General features: G+C 41.6%; 1 long non-coding RNA gene across 1 annotated transcript; it reads right to left on the reverse strand.

Annotated features, from left to right (window-relative positions):
* Positions 1–2,205: 2,205 nt before the first annotated feature.
* Positions 2,206–8,134, reverse strand: LOC142488524 (uncharacterized). Its single transcript, XR_012799467.1, has 3 exons — positions 7,760–8,134; positions 7,503–7,563; positions 2,206–3,418 (listed from the first exon to the last, which is right to left on the reverse strand). It is a non-coding gene; the product is annotated as an uncharacterized LOC142488524 (long non-coding RNA).
* Positions 8,135–8,466: the final 332 nt, after the last annotated feature.

Raw genomic sequence — 8,466 nt, forward strand, 5'->3', positions numbered from 1 at the left:
TAAATGTTTTGACTTTCTGTACATAAATGTTTTCACTAGCAATAAACCATACACCTGTTAATGTTTTGAATTGCTGTACACTTTAAATGTTTTTAAATTGTTTTTGTAAATAAATGTTTTTGTACTTACTCCACCAATAAAAGAAAATGTTGATTTGTTTTAAATTGTTCCATTGTCTCCTTTAATACTGTAACAAAATACAGTGCTTCTAGAACATACAGTACTGTCCAGGCATACTGTACAGTACTGTTCTGTAAACTGTAGGCATGCTCAGTACTGTACATCACAAGAGTATTAAAACAATACATGCTGTACGGGTATAGAATACACATATGTACCGAAATACATGTAGAATAAATGCATACTTTTTATTTTTCGGGTTTATTATACATTATAGGCTAAAGCAGTAAAAATTCAGGGCATTATTGAAAACCCTGCTCTCTGATTGGTTAAAATTCTGGGCATTATCCAATCAGTAATGCCCTGAATTTCAGCAGCTTGCAAAATGCAGTTTTCAATCTGTTTATTTCCAGCCAATCAGCTTTCAGAACAGCTGAGACAGGGCAGGGGATTGGTTTGAATTAAGTAAAAGCTCTGAGACATGGCAGGGGATTGGTCAAAAAGTATCAGCCACGGTTTGACTCCTCCCCCTCCCGAGCTGACTGAGATTTTCTGAGCAGATTCAGATGAATTGGGGGGGGGGAGGGGGAGAGACTGCAAAGAAGTAAGTGTGTTGTGTATAGAGGTGCAGTGTTGTGTGTGTGTGTGTGTGTGTGTGGGGGGGGGGGGGGTGTAGAGGTGCTGTGCTGTGTGTTGTGTGTAGAGCTGGGGCGGAGAGTGCAAAGTTTAGTAAGTGGCTGCATTTTTGATTGTGGCTGCAGTGTGTGTGTGTTGTGCTGTTGTATGTGTAGCAGCAGTTTGTGTGAGTGTAGAGCTGTGTGTGTGTGTGTGTGTGTGTGTGTGTGTGTGTGTGTGTGTGTGTGTGTGTGTCAGTAGCAGTGTTTATGGGTGTAGCATATGTGTGTAGCAGCAGAGTTTGTGTGTGTGTAGAGCTGCTGCTGTGTGTGTAGAGGTTCTGTGTAGTGAGTGTAGAGGAGGTGCTGTGTTGTGTGTCTAGAGCTCCAGTGTGTGTGTGTGTGTGTGTGTGTGTACAGGCACTGTGTTGTGTGTGGTGTGCTGTTTTGTGTGCGTGTGTGTGTAGCAGCAGTTTGTGTGTGAGTTGCTGTGTGTGTACACAGAGGGGGCGGCAGTGTGTGGATATAGATATCTGCAGTGTAAGCGTATATAGAGGTGGTTTCATGTATTTACCATTTTATTTTAATAAAAAAATCTATTTAACTATACAAAAGTGTCTTCGCCTCGGGACTTCAACTCTTCCAGCCAGGGCATTATTGGCCAGTAATGTCCTGTTTTTCAGGGATTATTACTTAAGTATATATAAAAAAAGTATTGTATACGGTCTGAAAACAACAGCATACTGTTTTTTTTGCAAATCAGAAGTGTGTCCCCGATTTAGCCCCTTTTTTAACTCATGTAAGCATTTTTTTTAATATATTTCTTTTTATGTCACTTGGATTAACTTTTTTTGGACACTATTGTTTCACTATTTAATAGTGTGTGTGTTTGCACCTCAGTTTTTTTATTTATTCTTATTTCTTAGGACAAATGAAAACGTCTTCTTGGAGCTGCACCACATTCACTTCCTATACTTATTTTCACATGTAATAATTCATTTGCACTTATTTTCACCTCACCCTTCATTTGAGAATGGACCAGATCTCATTTTTAATATATCCAATGAGGGGAGGTCAGGTTTCTTCCATGGTAGGGCTATGGTGCATCTAGAAACATTACTATCATAGCTAAATGCAAATGGGATGATATGATCTCATTAGAGAAATACCTACAAAATAAAAGAGAGAGGCCTCGGGATTTTCAAGCAACCCACCTTGAATGGAGAAGATGGGTAATTCCTAGAGGCATGGAAAAGAATTATACTTTTCATTTGAACTGATGAAATTTATAATATCCTGCCATAAGAAGTCCCATAACAGGACAAATAGACAGGATAAATCAATTAATGAATTAAAGTTAAAATGGAACCTTTAGAAACTACTAGTGAATATAGAGATATTAATGCTATTTTACAGCATAAAATTGAGAAAATAGAAGAAGAAACAATCTCCAAAAAAATAATACGTTTTATCAAGACAAGTTAGATTATGAAACTGGTAAAATCAGGAATTGGTCAAAAGGAGCTGCTAATCAGATATTTAACACATCTGGAACAGATAGATCCCATCTCAAGACATATATTTTCTAATAAATCAGAAAATACTGTAGGAGTTCCCATTTTGATTATGGGGCTAACGTTAATGAGGTTTTGAGAGACCATACTGGGAATCACACAAGATTTCTGGCAGATAGGAGGAATTACCACTATCAATCAGGTCCACATTTAGAAGAAACAAATTAAAGAGATAGAAATCATCATGAAGGTTATTTAGATACAAAAGCATACAATCCTCAGCACATTTCAAATGAAAAGAAAGTTGTTGGTTTTTTTTTTAGACAAATGCTGAGCACCCCTTGAAAAAGAACGTTGTCAGACTGGGCTCAGAGAGACAAATACTCAAGACCATTCAGGTGTCTAAGAAGAAAGAGGGAGGTTCATATAGGAGAGGAAATAGGGCAGGTATTCATACCAAACAGAAAAAGAGCAAAATAAATAATAAGGCAGACATTTTTAATATAATTAATGTTCCTCTGAGTAATGAAGAATTGTCAGTTCTTTCGAAAGGCCATAATTTTGCACCTACAGTAGTCATGGCTCTTTTAATTTATTTATAGACACAAGTAAATATATGCAGAAACTTACAGTTAAGAGACATTTGTTCAATAAAAATTTGATCTCCCCTAATACTGTTGACTTTTCAGCTTCATTTTCAGAGATAGAAGACATTTTTAGATGCACTCCAAGAAAAAGTAACATTGTATCCATATAAAATGGAGCCTCTATGGAATCTGGTTGAAACGCATGTGTCATTGAATTTCTGTGCGTGCGTGTTTCTATGGAACCTGATTGTAATGCATACAGTATGTCCAAAAAAATACTGTACATTACCTGACACTGAGGCTGGATGTGTTTCCTGCACAAACACAGTGTTGTAATAGGCCCGCTAAACCTTAAAGGACACAATAATTAAACAATAACTACAATATGAATTTTTGTATTTTTGAAATACAGTCCTACAGTCGAATAACATAATAATTAGACATATTAAATAATTGTTAGATTGTTTGTTAGAGAAAAAAATACTGTAGATGAAGGAATTAAAGTATAGTACTGCATGTTGCCTGACAGTATTGCTGGGTGTTTTTCCTGCATGCACACTGTGTTGCCATCAGCCCACAAAACCTGTAAAACAACAATGAAAAAAAACAAATTAAACAATAACTACAATAAAGTACCCAATGAAAACATTTTTTTTAAATTGTTATTTATTAAACTAAAAACATTTTTAATAAACTTTATTTATTTAGTAGAGATAGTGGTCTTCTTCACCCTGAACACCCCAGCCATGAGCCCTCTGATACCTCGAAATGGCATTGATGGTGTCTGATGGATTTTAAATGTGCAGGGAAGCGTTTAAACTGCTTCTTGAGTTCATCCTTAATGGCTCTCCTCAAATTTGTGGGCATTGTCTTCTTCCCCCTTGAGCCGTCATAGTTAACTAGTTGGCACAACTGGGAATACAGGTAAAAATTGCCATGGTGATTGAAAATTAGCAGAGCATATCAACTCAGCTGTCCTCTGCAGTTGTTCACATATCTGGACAGATTTTCCATTGGTATAACGGAAAGCAGCATATCACCTACTTGAATTCTACGGATGACTGGTTGTCTTCGCCTCTGTGGTTCTGCAGGTGTGCTTTGGAAATCACACAGTTCACTCATTTGCATTGAGAATAGCTTCTTAGTTTGAATAATGTCACCCACCTAGTAATCCTCTCTTGCCACTATTCCATACATCTGCTCTCTGCATATACAGTATTGGGCATTTGTATGCACAGATGTCCTCACATATAGGTCTGTAGATGTATGTATGTATGTATGTATGTATGTACAGTATGTATGTATATCTTGTAGCTCCATCCAGGTACATAGCACTTCACAGCAGTAATACATGTCACATAATATTATAACACAGAGGTGCGCAAACTGGAGGGTGAACCCCCCCAGGGAGGCGGGAGATTTTTCTGGGAGGCATGCAGGCGATTGCAGAGATCCTGCTCTGTCCCTCCCGCGCGAGGCCTCTTCAACTTCTACTTACCGAGGTTCAGCCAGCCTCAGGACGCGCGACCATGGCAACACAACGTCAAATGACGCCGTGGGGTCATGTGATGTCATAGTTGCCATGGTAATATGACTTTAAATGAGGTCGCTGGTCACGTAACGTCACAAGACCCCAGGGTGTCATTTGACACTGCGCAAGGTAAGGGGGGCGCACCACCGGACCAGCACAGGCAGAGGAGGCGCAGCAAAAAACAATCTGCGTGCCCCTGTTATAACACAGGGAAGGGGTCAAGGTCAGTGCATATGAAATGTATAGTTTCAGCCAGTGGAGCTACCCATATGATTAATTAAAGAGGTGTGTTTTAAGAAAGGTTCTAAAGGTGGAGAGAGAGGGTGCCATTCAGATATTGATGGGGAGACATTCCAGAGTTGTGGGGCAGGGAGTGACAAAGGTTTTAGGTGGGAAAGGGCTTTGGATACAAAAGGGGTAGACAGAAGATATCATGCGCAGAACGCAATAGTCAGGAAGGTGTACAGTATAGCGAGACATTAGGGCTGAGATGACCAGAAGAGAGTATACTGTATGTAGCCTTAAAAGTGAGGAGGAGAATTTTGTAATTGATACAGAGTTTAATAGAAAGTCAGGAGAGGGATTTCAGCAGGAGAGATGCTCAGACAGATTAAGGAGAGAGTTAAGTGATTCTAGCAGCAGCATTTACAGTATAATAGATTGTAGCGGAGTCAGGTGAAAGACAGGAAGGCTAGAAAGTAGAAGGTTACTAAAGTTGAGACAGGAGAGAATAAGTGCCTTCGTTAGAATTTCAGCAGTGGGGGGACAGAGGAAATGCAATGTTACGGAGGAAAAAATGACAGGTTTTAGCTACATTGTGAATGTTAGAGAATATATGAGGGAGGAGTTAAAAGTGATCACTAGGCAGTGTGCTTGTGAAGGTGGGTGTATAATAGTACCGCCAACAGTATTGTAGAAGGGAGTATAAGGGCCAGGTTTGGGAGGAAGTATGAGGAGCTCCGTCTTTGACATGTTAAGTTTGAGTCAGCGGAGAGTCATCCAGCTGAGAGACTGTAGGAGGACATGCGCAGAGGTATGCAATGGAGACTTTTAAGGTGAAATTAAATAAGGCGTTTATTGCGCCTGTTTCTTTAACATAAGAAAATCATCCAAACATATGCAAATAAGGGGTCAAACAAAGCTTCTGTTGCACTTGGGAGTATTTCTAGTGAAACCTACAGTATGCAGTCCACAACTCCCTTTAGATTAGCATGTCTCCCAGCCCCAAACATATATCTTGATATGTGCAGATATACAAAACGTCTTATAAAGGAAAGTTTTATCTGTTTGTAGTTGGATGGAAAGTCTTCTCTGTTCCTGTGTTGCTGCCTTTTCCTCAGGCTATATCAGCATTCAGGTTTAAAGGTGCTTTCCCCTGTGTCTTACAGACAGCGTGCAGTTTCTTCTGGCAGGCTCAAGACATCTGTTCCTCTGGTCAGTCCCACAATTTGTGAGACTCAGGAAATCTCACTTCCTGTCTCAAAGGCAGGCTTTTCTAACAAACCTAATCAGCCAGGTGGTGTTGGTTAATTGACTACCAGCAGTTAACCACAACACTGCTGGATTAGAGATACATTTCCAGAACAGGGATAAATCCCCTGTTACAGAGACATTCAGGGAATTTGGTGTGTACAGTAGGTGCAAGGTCAGGGGTTGAAATGTACTGCAGATTTGTGTGTCATAGATGTAGCCAGGTACCCTCCGGTCTCCCCGCACTCCCGTTTTCCCCTTCCTTACCCTCAGTATGTTTATGCAGGGCAAAGGAGTTGCCGGTTGTTCTCGCCCCAGGCGCCGCCATGTTGGGCATGCGCGCGCACGAGTTCAGAGTAGCGCATGCGCAGAAGCGGCGAGGGCCTGGAAGAACCATTGAAGAATGCGCATGAGCGGGGCAAGGTCGCGGCGGCCATTAGAGTCACGCATGCGCAGTGTCCTATGCGCACGCGGTCCCAATGTTAATTGTGCATCAGAGAGACTACAACTCCCATGATGCTTAGGGTGGAAGCTGCCTGGTGACTCATGATAGCCAATGGGATGGCTGGATTGCTTCTGAAGGAAGGAAAGACTACTGCCTGCTGTGACAGGAAGTGGGGAGTCAAGACCTGGACACTGGAGGTGCAGGTAGCGTCCACGGAGCAGTGCTCCAGGGACTAGGCCAGAGGTAAACCCCCAGGGCCCAGTTAGTCCCCTGAGACACTGTAGAGAAGTAATTGTATTGTATAGGGAACTGCCTTAAGACAGGGACTCCTTCACTGTACTCATAGAGAGAGAGAGTGAGATGCTGCAGGACAGTGCCTGACTGTCAGTACAGCGTGTAGCTGAAAGAGGATCTGACTCCATAGCAGAGACTGTTTGCAAAGGATCACCAGGCTGGGGATCCCTCCACTGGGGAGTCCTTGTAGTTTTTTCAGCAGCTACAATGTATCCTTATATTATTAAGGTAACATTATCTATTCTTACAATTTACAGCTCAAACTGCTGGGAATATTGGCAACAAATGATCACAAACAGAAAAGTGTTGCAAATATCATGCACTGCTTGGGAAGTGGGCTAAAACCTGCTATAGAAATCATAGAATGCTTTAAAACTCATTAAAAATGGCATTAAGAATTGAATAATCATTTTTTTTAAATACAGTAAGTATTATCTAGTTACAGAACTAATGTATTTAAAAAAAACATATAAGATTTCATGTTATGCAGCTTTAAAGAACATGATTTAAAAAAAAAATCTCTAGCTTCTTAGCTTATTACGAGGTTACCATGGTAACATTTATACATCACTGGAATGCTCCATTTTACCCTTCCACACACTTAATATTTCAAACACTTACTGTATATCTCCTGAACCGAGAAACAGATTTAAAAAATAAAAACTGCATTGGAAGGGGCAAGAAAATATATATTACATTGTGCTATCACTGTTCCTTTAGGTGTACATTTTATGGTATTTAATGCAGATAAACATGATGGAGATAGCAAGTGTCTGGAGTCTTAGCCCAGGTGGGGTGCATCAGCAGTTGTACATGTAGCGCACTTTCCCCACCCCCTGGGAGATGTGTGGCTACAGTGTGTATATGGTGCAATGCCTGTGGTGCACAGGAGATCTGTGTCTCCGCTACTGGGAACCTGCGGTATACCTGAGTCGATGTTCGGTAGGTAGCGCCTCCACCTGTACAGGATTCTATGTTGTAGAATAACCTGCATACAATAAAACACACACTTATGAAAGATAACAGTTTTACTGAACATAAATAACCTAGGAAATATATATATACCACCAACCAGGCCACGCACGGCTGTACCCTCCAATGCTCCACTCCCCCACCCAAGGTGTGTGTGACAGCGCTGCCCCACTATAGTGTTTGAGTTGGTGCACTGATGCTGTGTTAGGTACCTGCCGAGTGATGCCACACCTCTGCGCGCTGATGTCATGATGCTGTGATCCACGGATCCGATGCTGATACTGCAAAGCATCTGCCTCTACGTTGGGTGGGTCCCTCGTGGATTGTACCACCATAAACTATGTCTTTATTAATATAGGGCGATCTGTGTCCTGGACCACAGGTCGCAGCCACCGTGCGGCGTCTCCCTGTATCCCTAACACTAATATTGCTAAGCAGGGCAGCGTCCCTATCTGAGGGGCAAATCCCTATCGCAGCCACAAACTATGTGGAAGTCGGGGCTTAGCTGGGGGTATCTGGCCTAGTGCAGATGCCACTGACATCTGCACATATAACTTACGCCTTCCTTGTCCCAGCTCCAACTGCCACTCTCCTAACTGTCAGCTCAAACTTCAAGCACACCCAAAGTTCCAATCTCCCCTTAGGAGATTCTAGCAGTCCCATTGGCTGTACTGTGTCATGTATTGTGCAGCCCCAGGGCTGCTGGAACCTTTGCATGCGCAAACCTTTTCTGCACATGCGAGCGCACAAACAAAATGGCGGCACCCTTACCGGATACCCACCTGCAGCGGAGGTGAGGAGAGCTAAAGGGAGGACAAGGCTACATACATTTTATGGAATAATGCATTCAAACATACAGTAACCTATGGTTAGTTACTTAATATAAATGAAATATAAGTTAAATAGAGTAAGCTGCAGA

The sequence above is a fragment of the Ascaphus truei genome, chromosome 2, assembly GCF_040206685.1.
Source record: "Ascaphus truei isolate aAscTru1 chromosome 2, aAscTru1.hap1, whole genome shotgun sequence".
Lineage (NCBI taxonomy): Eukaryota > Metazoa > Chordata > Amphibia > Anura > Ascaphidae > Ascaphus > Ascaphus truei.